We start from the raw sequence: 12697 nt of genomic DNA, 5'->3' as shown, positions 1-12697 counted from the left end.
CTCCTCGAACCTATTCCGACGCTCGACTGGTAACTTAAGATTTACGCGCCCGAGAAGAAAGGCTTATCACGCCGCTGCCTCTCTCTCTCTCTCTCCACTTGCGTGGCTTTCCTGATGTGTACTATACTATTACATGTGCGTCTCGTGTGTGTGCAGTACAGTCTTCCTTATGTGTCGGTGGTTGTGTTGTAAATTTCCTTTCTTGTCTTTGCTTTATCCAACGTACAAGAAACAGAGCTGATTTTTTTTAATTTTTTTTTTTTTATATGTTTATTGTGAACTGTAACTTTATTGAGATTTGATGGTACGCGAGTTAAAACATATATATATATATTTTTATGAATTTGAACGGTCCATAATAATGTTGCTTGTTTCGCCATTTACGGAGATATTCGAGCGTTTATCAGCCAAAAATGTCGAATTTTAAGTGCTGTCGTTTTGTATAATTTACTGAATTACAAAAATTAATTTTCTTACTTAAAATAATATTTGTACAAGTACACAAATTTAGTGTATAATAGTTAGCATAGGACTGAAATACCTACACAATAGTTTTGAAGTTTTTGCAAGACATTTGTACGTAACTTTCACGAATCGTGTGTAGAGTATTCAATTTTAGACATAATTATTCTTTGAAATTGAACTGCAAACTTTGAACAGCGGGTCTTTTTAAGCGACTGAAAGTGGTTTGAGGTGCCCAAGATGACCCCGGGTGAGTCTATGAGAGGTCCATCATATTGAATAATAGCTTTAACACCAGCTTTAAAAAAAATAAAAAAATTTAAAAAAAAACTAAAATCTATAATTGTCATTTAGTGTATAATTACATAGCTCGCAGATTTAGCAATATAGTCCCAACGATTGATCTCCGTCGTTAATTGTTACTCGTAAAAAGTTTTAAAATCCACAGACCACGAATTATTAAAGCGAAGAAAAAACCACTAGTTTGGAATAATCGTGAAAAGGAAAGAGGTGTACCCTGCAAGTGGAGGATGAACAGCAAGAGCGGCAGCGTAAGAGCAGCAGACAGAATAATACGCAAAGGGGGTGGCATTATGTTTCTCGGAGCGATTTCCATCAAAGGGCAAAACACGCGCACACGCGGTACCTCACCCCTCCCTCCCTGAGAAGCTCGTTACGCGTATATATAGAGAGGGAGAGGGGAACGAGAGAGCTCTGCTTCGATGAATGCCGATAAATCAGACAGCCGCGGTGGTGACAGCAGCCTACACATACGCAGGGGTGGCACTGGCAGAAGAAGAAGAAGCAGGAGGAGGGAGGAAGCATCCCCTTCTTATAGATGTACGCGAGACTACACTGTATGCCCCCCGCGTCTCATTAAGTACTACACGTGCCCTCGCAAACGCGTATGCATGTGTATGTATGTGTGTGAGTGCTTTCGAGTCGTCTTTCCCTTCTCGCTTTCTCCTCGATATGGCAATGCTTCCTTTCAATTAATAGCTCTGCATCAGCCGCGGTGTACTCGGCTTTTTCAGTCGGAAAGGCGAGACGAGTGTAGGTGCCATCAATGCCGAGGAAGAAAAGTGAAAGAAAGAAAAGAGCGTCGATGCCTCGCGGGCACGTATATTATAATAACATACCCAGAAATAATAATCTTTCGGAGGACGGGGAAAATTGCAAATCTATTATTGATGCATGAGTTCTATACCAAAAGTTCTACCCTTTTCGGTGTAAAAAAAAAAAAAAAAAAAAAAAAAAGTTAAAATTTTGTAGAAAGCACGGCTCTGAAAATAAGTTTTTTCCATGATTAAAAAAGAAATTAAAACGTATCTCAACAGCTTCATTACTCTTTTTAACATGTTAAAAAATTTGATGACCCATTAAAGCTGTGAGTGATTGAAGTGTAAAAAATGCTAAAGTGACTTAATCTTATTTGCTGTTTTACTCACAACTATACCCCAAAAGGTCATACAAAGTCTTTCAAAAAAAGAAAAATGAATATATTACATATTCAGTTTTAACAAACGGTTATACAACGGTCAGAAAAAATGTCAAAAAAACGTAAGAAACGGTTTTCTGTGATTAACGGGAAAGCCAAGTATTTGACAAAAAAAACTGTTGATATTTAAAATTGGGCAATACAAAGACCAAACGAACGGGTTTCATTGAATCATGATCGGTCGGGTAGTTTTTGAATAAATGACTAAAAACCGCGTTTTTTGACCATATTTTTTTTTCATTACCCTATAACTTGCGATCTATCAAACATTAAAACTCGAAATTTCGACAGAATTTCTGCTTTATAAGGTACGTACCAAATGTAATCGAAATCAATCCAAAAATTATTGAACAACACTGGATCTCAACTCTGAATTCGTAGACAACATAGAATAAAATTGCTGTCAAACGGAGAGCGGTGAGGGCGCTAATACCATTATATCGCGAGGGAGCACGTTACTGTGAATCATCGCACCCGCTCGTCAATCGATATCGCAAGTGTCATTATTCATATATCACCTCGCCCATGTACCCATACATATAGGTACCACTGACTTTTTTTTCATACAGGCTCTCGCCATCAATCACACGTCGTGTATTGTACCACTGTACTTCTGCCGATGTAATATATAAGGCTGAGCTGGCGTCTATATTCACGTGATCTACCGCATGTACAACTAATGTAATAAATAACAATTCATGCGTGAAATTAAAAAAAAAAAAAAAAAAAAATTCGCACGTGATTAAACATAGACGTTGGATATACTTAGTGATAAAATATTGCATCAGCCCACGATAACAACAAGCACGGATAGAGCAAACACGCGAAATCGGTAATCGAGGGTGTATACCCATCGGCAGACTTCTCCCTCACGTGCTCGTATACACATCAAACGCATTCAAATAGACAGACACACCTACACATGCACCGCGGCTATGATTTATTTAACATCGAAATACTTTGCGGCCGCCCTCGAAGCTTATACGTGTGCGCGCGCGTTGCGTCTAATATTCGCACAAACGCCACCCGCGTGACTGTTTCATCACGAGTCGCATGAATATTAAAAGCCCCGCAAGTATGGCAGAGGAGCTACCGCCACTTGCCAAAAGGCATATATATATATATTCAACTTCAATCGCGCATCCGCGTTCTGATATTATACCCCCACGTATACATACATATATGCGAACTGGAGCTCCGAGTGCGCGCGTGTGTCTCAAAGAAAGCTATAACATGTACCCTACTCCGGAGAAATTGATAACGCGAGTGACACTTAGTTGGTATATATAGGTGTAACAAGTATTGTATGAGCGCATGCATACAATGGTATATATAATCTTCGAACCGAGAGATGTTGGCGTGGTACTGAAAAAAAAAAAAAAAAAAAAAAAAAACCAAAGGAGGAGTAAAACGCGATCAGCATCGGAGCCCGGGAGAGCGATTTCGGGAGCCGCAAGGATGTGGGAGTAACGGAGGGATTCGGAAGAAAAACAAGGAGGGTAATGCGCCGCGAAGGCTGATGTGCTCGAGCCAATAACACGCTGAGGGGGGGAAATGTATATGAGCCATATGCACGCGCCTGCAAAGTTCGTCGTCGTCTCTCAATCCCCGGGTGTATTGCCTTTTTATTTTTTTTTTTTTTTTTTTTTTTTCTTTGCGGCGCAGTGTCTTTTTGGCGCTTATATATACGTGCAAAGAGAAAACTCGCTCCCACTGAGTTCGGCTGATTTATCATTGTTTCGTTACCTCGTTTTTTCCCTCACCCTTCCTACAGATCCGATACATCTCCTTTTTTTTTTTTTTTTTTGTTGATACATACTACACCCCCCGATCCGCTCGTTCGATCGTACACCTAAGCTAGACGAGCACCTAAAGTTCGACGCTTATCGGTATATACGTACATATAGGAATGAAACAACAGAGCACCAACTCGAGGCTCGCTTTTCCGAGCAATTTGCTCTAATTATCACCTCGCATTAACTTCGAGCGATTTACCGCGACCGACGCAGCTACACACGCTGACTCTCTCTCGAGTATCTTTCCATGTACACGTTTATATTAAGGACGAACTATTCACCCGCGCAAGTATACCTACCACATATATTACATACACACACCCACGTCTACCTTATACATCGGGGGAGAAACATTACTTTGCGCACACATGTGCTCGTCGTTATTTCGATTTCACACGTATACAGTGGTGGAAACTCTTCGATACATCACAATACATCCAGTGCCAAGTTTTAATCGAATCGACTCTCCCTCCGCAATGTAGTATTTGATGTACTTTACCAAAAGCTCGACACACAGAGACACGTGTGCCCCGATCGACTCATCCCTCCAGCATCGTTTACGTGTCCGCACGAAAATTTCCACCCTCCCGCGAGTGCAGCCGCGATTCGTACACAGAGCGACGTGTAAACTATATGTATACAAGGCCGTGGAAGGAGCGGATGGATATATAACACTCCCGGTATCTTATTGCACGTGCTCATGCAAAAGGGAGAGACGACAGGGAGGGAGGGGGTAAGTTGGCCTTCTCTCGGTCGGTGCTTCGTGTTTATGGGTAAAGTCGGTGGGCACCGAGATATAACTGCACTAATGCCGAACCTATCCGAAACAGCAGCCGAGAAGGAGGAGAAGACGAGCATCACAAGTGTATAGCGTACAGAGAGAGACGCGGTCGCGCGAACGGCCAAATATCTACGATCACGTTTGGCTCTCGATATTTCCACGGGGCACGTAGGGTCGAGTGTGTATATATACGGAGCACTCGAGCGAACGTCGCTTCCACTCGCCCGGGTCGTACTGCTCTTGCGAAATGGATACAGACACACGTGTGCCGGCGAATGGGCTGCTAGATACAAGTCCTTTTGGGTAAGAGCGTCGCTTATCGGAAATGGCGCGCGAGTGTGTGTATAGTGTGGTCAGGTCGTTAGCAAGTTGTCGAGATTAAATGCCTTCCAGCCAAGCGAGCAAGTATTAGGAGCTGGTGCGCCTTGATTAGCCCACCCCCCCCCGCACTTGCCTGCAGCATCCGAGACGCCGCTGTGTCCCTTAGGCTCGTCGACGATCCGTGTATATTCGGGGAAAAATTCATCTTTTATAAATACAGTCTCCTTGTGTCGATCATTTGAGAAAAACCAGCTTCGAAATTGTCATTTTGCTTGAGTTTACATTGAGTGTGGCGAGAGCCGCAGAAAATGTATATGCTTTAGAAATCGTTTTAATTTTCATGGGGCGCAGTCTGCATGATTATTCGATGCGGCGGTGTAAAAGTGACTGACGCTCAGAAATGCCGACTCCCCCTTTGTCTCGCCCCACGTGGAATCAAAAATACTGACCAATCGGATTAGCACACACGCTCGCGTCTGACCCCATTGAGGTGTACAGTCGAGACCCGCCACGGCAATTATCTATGCTCATCGCGAAAATAACCCATACACGTCTCTTTCTCGAGACGGATCGTCGTTCGGGCGCGAGACGATTTAAAATAGGTGTGTCTTTCCCCCTCCCACGCGTGTGTGGTACTTTCAAAATACCCACATGGGCGCGAATCGATAAACTTATCTTTTCTTTTATTCCCGCTAACGCAGCGCTAAAGTGCAAGCCCTTCGAAGAACAGAGCAAAGTTTTTTTTTTTTTTTTGTTTGTTGGGGGATCGGGAGAGCAACATCTTCGATAAAAGTGCGGCCATGCAGATTAGATGTAATCAAGCTTGGGAGCCATGTACATGGATAGGGAAGAGAGAAAAACGGCGCGTTTACTGCGTAGAGAAGAAGACACGTGTTTACGTTCCCCCCCCCTCGCCCCCCATGCCTTGGATTTCTCGTGGTATTTTTTTTACTGCGGATCGGCTACGGGATAGTACACGATAATAGTAAACAAGTCGATGTAACTCAGAACGGCGTCCAATATCGAGATTGCCGTCGTTTTTTTTTTTTTTTTTTCCTTTCTCGGGAATATAATATGCTAATACATACGAATGCTGCCATAAACTATGGAATTTTCATACAAGGCTTCGTATGCAAATGCCGCGGGGTAGCTGCTATCGGTGGAAATCGTTGGCTGTTACGTCGTCGTGGATGATTTTTTTTCTTTCTCATTCGCTGCGACCTAAGGAGCAATAGGGAAAATTTGATGCCTGCTTTTAAACCTAAACAGTCGATCCATTGCCCCCCCCCCCTTTTTTATGATTTATCGCGGTGGCTGGCGTTTCCAGAAGCAAATTTCTTTGTGCCAAAGTGTGCTTGTATATATATATACGTATATGTACGCACTTTTGTCGAGCACTTTCCTTGCCAATCTTTTCGATTGAAAGAAATACCGATAGAGGAACATCTCATTTGAAAAATGGAGTTTCCAAAAGGACGAGTAAAAAAATGGGGACGCGCATATCTCGAAATTAGCTCGCTCAAACTCTAGTATCGCACCGAAGCGAAATAAAAAGCGGCTAATAGAACTATATAGTAAACGTATTCCCACAGCCGATGGTCATTTTTCTCGGTCACGATAGGAGGGGGGGGGGGTGAGGGAAGAAAACCCGACGTGCTTCTTCACGGAACTCTAACGCAGAACGCATTTGATGGGATTGAATTTGCTGTCTGGTAAATTCCCATCACGGTTTATTTATAAGCATAACGAATGAGAAAATGTGTATTTATATTTTCTCGTATACGAGTATAAAAGCAATCGTCATTTTCAAAGTAATAATTTCGAAAAAGCTTTCGTACACATACATATAAACGTACCTGTGATCCACGGAATAATTTGATCGCGCCTCGAGAGCACGACCAAACAGAGAAGAAGGGAATAAGGACGGGGCGAGCAAACGATACATCCTCGAAGATTGTTTTCTCTCGTCAGGTAGCCACATACGTCAAGGGGATTCCCCGGAGGAGAGCAGAGGAAGAAACGAAGCCGGCCAAGGGCCACTGCGAATGTATAGCTCTGTGTACCTTCATCTCATTTCGCACGGGATATACGCGCATAGATCTCTTTGGTCCCACGGCAGATCGCGGCGAATCAACTTTCGTACGTCCCGCACCTAATGGCTCGGCATTTCTCTTACGACTCTGCCAGGTGCCGAGGAGCACGTATTACCTATCTTCGTTTTGCGGCTCGGGTATACACACGCAGGGATAAAACTCTCGTGTTTGAGCACTGAAAATGTTTTGTTGCAAGGTCAGGTCATCACGCGGTATACAAATTTTTGATTGTTTTATCGGTCGTTCGTATAGTATACATTGGACTACGTTTGAAGGTAATGAAGAAGAAGGAAAGGAGGAAAAAAATGAGGGTGAGGGTAAGCAAAACGTTCGACGACAGCACTTTTTTCGCTAACGGAGTGAGTGAGAGGGCACAGTGTACACTGCAGGCGCGTTGCGGCGTTGGAGCTTCGTAAATATTAACGAAGAGAGAAAACGCGCGGCTAGTGCCGCACATTATAATAATATACGCGTATAGGTGGGTACAAGCGGGTCGAGGCTGGCTCTCGAGGAGAGCCTAATATCAAAAACAAATTTTCCCTTTAAAAGGGGCCGAGAGAGAAAGCCGGGGCGCACAAAAGTGAGGCATTACTTCGTTCATCTTGCAGGAGTTGGTGCGCTAATGGCGTCGTTACTCTAAAATACCGCGATCATATATTTTTACCGAGCCAAAGATGGCTACTGCCTCCACAAGGCTAAAAGAGTGTGCCCCCTCCCCACCTTGAGCTCTAAACTCTTTTCCACCCCCCTCCACTAATTATACATCCTTTTCTTTTTTTTTTTTTTTCATTATTTATCGCTCGTGCCGATCGCAACGTATTTTTACGATTTTACTACGTACGTAATTTTTTTCTTTTTTTTTTTTTTTCTTATTTATCACGGAGCAAAGAGAACCACATCGATTTTAATCGAGTTGTAAATAACCCCGATGATAAATCACTCTCTCTTTTCTTTCCAACGGCAATAATCATAATAACCAGGAGAACTTTGAATTCGCTCGACTTGACGATGATGCCTCCCCCTCGATTCTAAATCATGCGAGGATTACGAGTATACGGGAGAGAGAGAAAAATAAGAAGTGCCCCCTCAAACGGAGGAGCAAATAGGGAGGTGGGGGAAAAATATTGTGAAAAACAGAAGAAAGAGCGAGAGGGGGGAGGATTGGTTGGGTGGAAGGGCCAACATTTAAATTCTCATACGCGAATAAATAGCGAAAATTTCACGCGCGATAAAATATAGATTTCCCTGCGCTGCAGCGGCACCCCTACGGTGAAGCAACGAGTGAGAGGAAAAAAAGGGGGAGGGGGCCTCCCGCGGGAAGAATGCGGTCATAAAATCATTGATATAAAAATGTAGGCGCCCGGGACTCGGGGGGTATTCAGCCGTACAACCGGACCAAGTTGAAGAAATAAAAAAAAAAGACTGTTCTTTTGTTTTTTACCATTAATTTCTTTTATTCCTCTACTTTGCACCGTTAGGGTTTACTATTTATTGGGGGGGAGGGAAAAATACCTCGAGAGCTCAGTTAGAGCTTGGATAGAGTACAGCTCGTAGAGAGAGAGAGTAGAGCAGAAAGTAATTTCGAAAAGATGGATACGGCATAGGCGAGGAGGGTGTACGGAAAATCAGAGGAAGCAAGCGTATGTAAAGTAGGAGAGGCAATGGAGAGAACAGAAGGGCTTGGAGAAGAGTAGCAGTGACTCTCGCCAGCCATCTCTAATCCAATAATTTAATTTCGGGATCCCGGCTAAAGGGGATTTGAAGTATTAGCCTTGGAATTTGTGTATCTTTGATTAGTATTCCGTCGAGGCGTTCGTTCGTTCATTCCTTCGGTCCTTCGTTCACTTGTTCGAGTATACATGTATATACATACCTACTGTACCTTGTGGCTTTAAATCCTAAGTCAACTGATGGCAAGCGCGGCCGTGTCTTTGATAATTTGACGAATGACTTGTGCTGCCGATCAATTGAGAACGAATTTTTTTTTTCCACAACATCATTGTTAAGCTGAATGCTAATGGAGATTTTATCAAAAAGAAAATTTAAACTCGTAAAATTTGTTTGTTTGATTTGGATAATGATTTCTTTTTAAATGTCATGTTTTTTGTTTGGTCTGAATAAAAGAAAATTTCACTGCAGCGACAATAACGATATTTTACGGTGAGTATAATCCACCGAGTGAAAAAGTAAAATCTAGCTAGTCACTGGATACAAAAGTGATTAATCATTTATTTGCTGTGACCTAATTGACACATTCGCTCTAAATAAGCACTTAGTGATAATATATAGTGTAAAACAAATTTAACAAATCAATGATTTAAATAATAATCGATGGAATTAATATAGATGCTCTGGTTGACTGAAATAAGCAGGTAAAGTAAAAATCAACCAAACGACTTGAATTCGGTCGATTGCATGTGTTTGCGTGTATTTATTATAGCGACAGAAATTACATCAGCTATACAAGGTACACACACCGCATCCAATTCGCTCCCTGGTATGACGGGAAAATTATATAACACTAATATCGAATGGGAAGTGGCTGCTCCCCGTATAAATCATACATATTCAGACGCAACCGGGACTTCCTCAAGAGCAGCAACAGCAACTGTACCAGCAGTGATCCGTCTAATTTATAGTTTAACTTATCTGAATGCAACAGCTGCAGCAACATCGCTCTCTCTCTCTCTCTCTCTCTTTTTCGCCATATTTTCAGATTTTACAAACGCTTTGAAAAACCATAGAGTTCAAATTTGGTTTTTAATTTCATTTTTTTGCGATGAGCTGAGATGAAATTCCGTCGGGGAGAGAAATTTCGTCAAGATTGCAGAACTCGACAATTAAAATCTTGTGTAACTTATTCGGTGTAAACAGTTAAATTGTTAATTGCGAGAAGCAGGACACAGTTGGTAGCCCGATTCGAGCAACAGACAGCTGCTCAACCCTTGTACTTGAATCCACCGACTGCTGCTTCGATCGCTCAACTTTGTCCGCAAGGGGACGATCGCTGCCGCACTTACTCGCGATTCTTATCTCTCCTCCTCCTCTTGAGGGCGAAGCGAGCAAAAAACGCAACGGATTAGTGGTGCCAGAGACGCCCCATCTTAAATTTCCCTTTTCTTTTTTTTCCCCTCGTATATATATATATACGTATACACACGTTGTAATGCCGCTGCTCCTGCTGCCGTGTCCTTTTTTCTGGCTGCCATTTATTCCCGTGAGTATGCTAACTTAACTACTGCGCCCGGGAAATTTGAATAATTTCCCCGAGTCTGTGCGAGAAACGCAACCGCCCGACACGTGCCATTTTTCCGATAGCCCTGCTCTGATGATACGCTTCTCGGCAAAGGGAAAAAGAAGAAGAAAAAAACGCCTCATTTGTTAAGATTACTATTAGCCGCGTACATATAGGAGAGGCTGAACGAGCGTAGCCGTGACACGATAAGGGCATTGATCCTTTTTTTTTTCTTTTTATGATTTAAAATATTTTGTTTTTTTTTTACCCGGTCAAAAGTTGGAGATTGACGAGGGGAGGGTAGCATGGACCACGCTTCCTTGTATGCCGCACGCAAAGTAAGCAATCCCGGGCATTTAGCCTTAGAATTCGTCTCGCGGCCCCGACCCCCTCGGGCGATTGTCTCCTATAAATATCGCGCCCGAGCGGCTCTCTGCGGTGGCGGTCCTTCGGATTTGGAGTTGGTTTCCGAAAGATTGGCTCGCGGTGTATCCTCCGTGAGAACCGCTCGCGCGAGCGCGCGTCTATATATCAGGGGATGAACGGCGGAAAGAAGCCCTTACCTCCCCACCCTCGACGACGACCGCCCACCGCTTGTACGTGTATATACACACCCCGTGCTCTCTCGCTTCCCTGCGCGTGTCTTTTAACCCCGGCAGCCGGCTAGCAATTCGTCATACTCGCTTTCGCTCTCTGCTTTGGATTTGAATGAATTTTTTCTTTTTTTTTTTTTTTCCACCAAAAGAAAATTGTTTGTCAAAGGCGCTCATTTCCCATACTCAGTTTTAGATATTTATCACATTTTTGCTATATCAAATGATAGAGACATTTTTGGCCATTATGTTAATTGATTTCAACTTTATTTATATTACAAGCAAACAATCATTTCGTAAAAGTGTCAGTTCTTCTCTCCGAAGGCTCCATTAAATAGAAGAAAAGGGGAAAAAAAGGATTGTTTTTATTAATTTGAAAGCACACACCGACAAACTTGCAATATACTCTTCGATTAAAAGGCAAAACTCGCAACGGCGGCCAAATCCCGCGGTCGAAGTACTATTTTCCGTTCCCCCGATACAGGGCGAGTCGACGCGGCAACAGATCAGCGGAGCCCCGGCACGTAAGATTTTCATCCCCCGTTGGGATATCTCTTCCCGAAAATCCCATTACGAGCTGTATATATATATACACCCGTCCGCCCGCGCCTTATACACGAGAGAATCTCGTCCCCCGTGCCGAAGAGGGCGAATCAGAGAACGACATCTCCTCGGGCATGAATATGCAAATCCTTATTTTCGGATCGACTGCACTCGAAACCAAAAACCAACCAAAGACCCATACGTATACGTATATACACGTATACACCTCCGTCCCCTGTTTCGCGGTCGAATTGATTTATCGACCACCCATCCCTCTGTTCCGCGCAATACACATTTATTAAAAGGGAAGAAAAAAAAAAGCTAAGGGGGGAGGGGCTAAAAAATTACATTTACTCGCAAAATCCTCCTCGCTGTATTTACATTGTTACAATGCAAGCGGAAAAATGAAAAGTCGCCCCACGCGTGCAGCGACCGAAGGATTTATACTTTCCATCCGAAAAATTCACTTTTTTTCTTCCAAATACCCCTTCTCGTGCTTTTCAATTGCAACAACACGAGCCTTATCAAGAGCAGGCAGGGGCGGGGTGGAATTTTTAATTTTTCACAACGCGAGCAAAAGGAGGAACGGGTTTGTGACTGATAAATGCGTAATAAGCAAGCGCGAGAGAGATGACGGAAAAAAGAAAAAGGGGCAAATATGTTTGCGAAAAGCCGAGGCAGAGAAGGTAATGCACTAATTGGAACGGTGGCGGGGGCGCGATAAGCAATATGCGCGAGTAAATTCCACGGTAACAAAAAAAAAAAAAGGAAAAAAAATACGCAGCATCTGCAGGTATTATGTGGGAACGTCCGAGTGTTGTGTATGGACGCGCAAAGGGTGTGTGGAGAGAGTTTTGACGCTTTATTTCCTTGGGCGTATCAAAGGCACTATACGGCGTTTTGTCAGTGGCGACGGGAAAGAGAGACGTACGCGTTGGCGATACAGCCCCGATAGCCTCGATGACAAATCTCTATGTACCCCTTTTCCATGCGGTCCCTTTTCATCATAATACACATATACACCACGGGCCAAAAGAGTCAAAGGGACACACGTGGGGTGCGGGGGGGGGGACAAAGAAAGTATCATATAGGCACACGCCGGACATCGGCGCTTGCCAGAGAGTTTTATCTCACGAGCAGTGATGAGGGGCCGCCGTGGCTAGCTTTGACAGAGATACGAACAGCAGAGAAACAGAGAAGGAGCGGAGACAGAATATTTCGGATGATTGGTACACACACCCTATTATGCCACCGCGTATACACATATATATTCAAATGGTCCGAGCCATTACAATTATATATGTATAGTCTAGGATATATTTGTATTGATTATCGGAGGGTAGGGGGGGATGCAAAATAGTATTAGCTTACATTC

Source organism: Copidosoma floridanum, unplaced genomic scaffold (genome assembly GCF_036245765.1).
Source record: "Copidosoma floridanum isolate Cflo_tuat_1 unplaced genomic scaffold, Cflo_Japanese_pri ptg000019l, whole genome shotgun sequence".
Lineage (NCBI taxonomy): Eukaryota > Metazoa > Arthropoda > Insecta > Hymenoptera > Encyrtidae > Copidosoma > Copidosoma floridanum.
The sequence above is the reverse complement of the archived record's forward strand: the minus strand, read 5'-3'. Positions refer to the sequence as shown.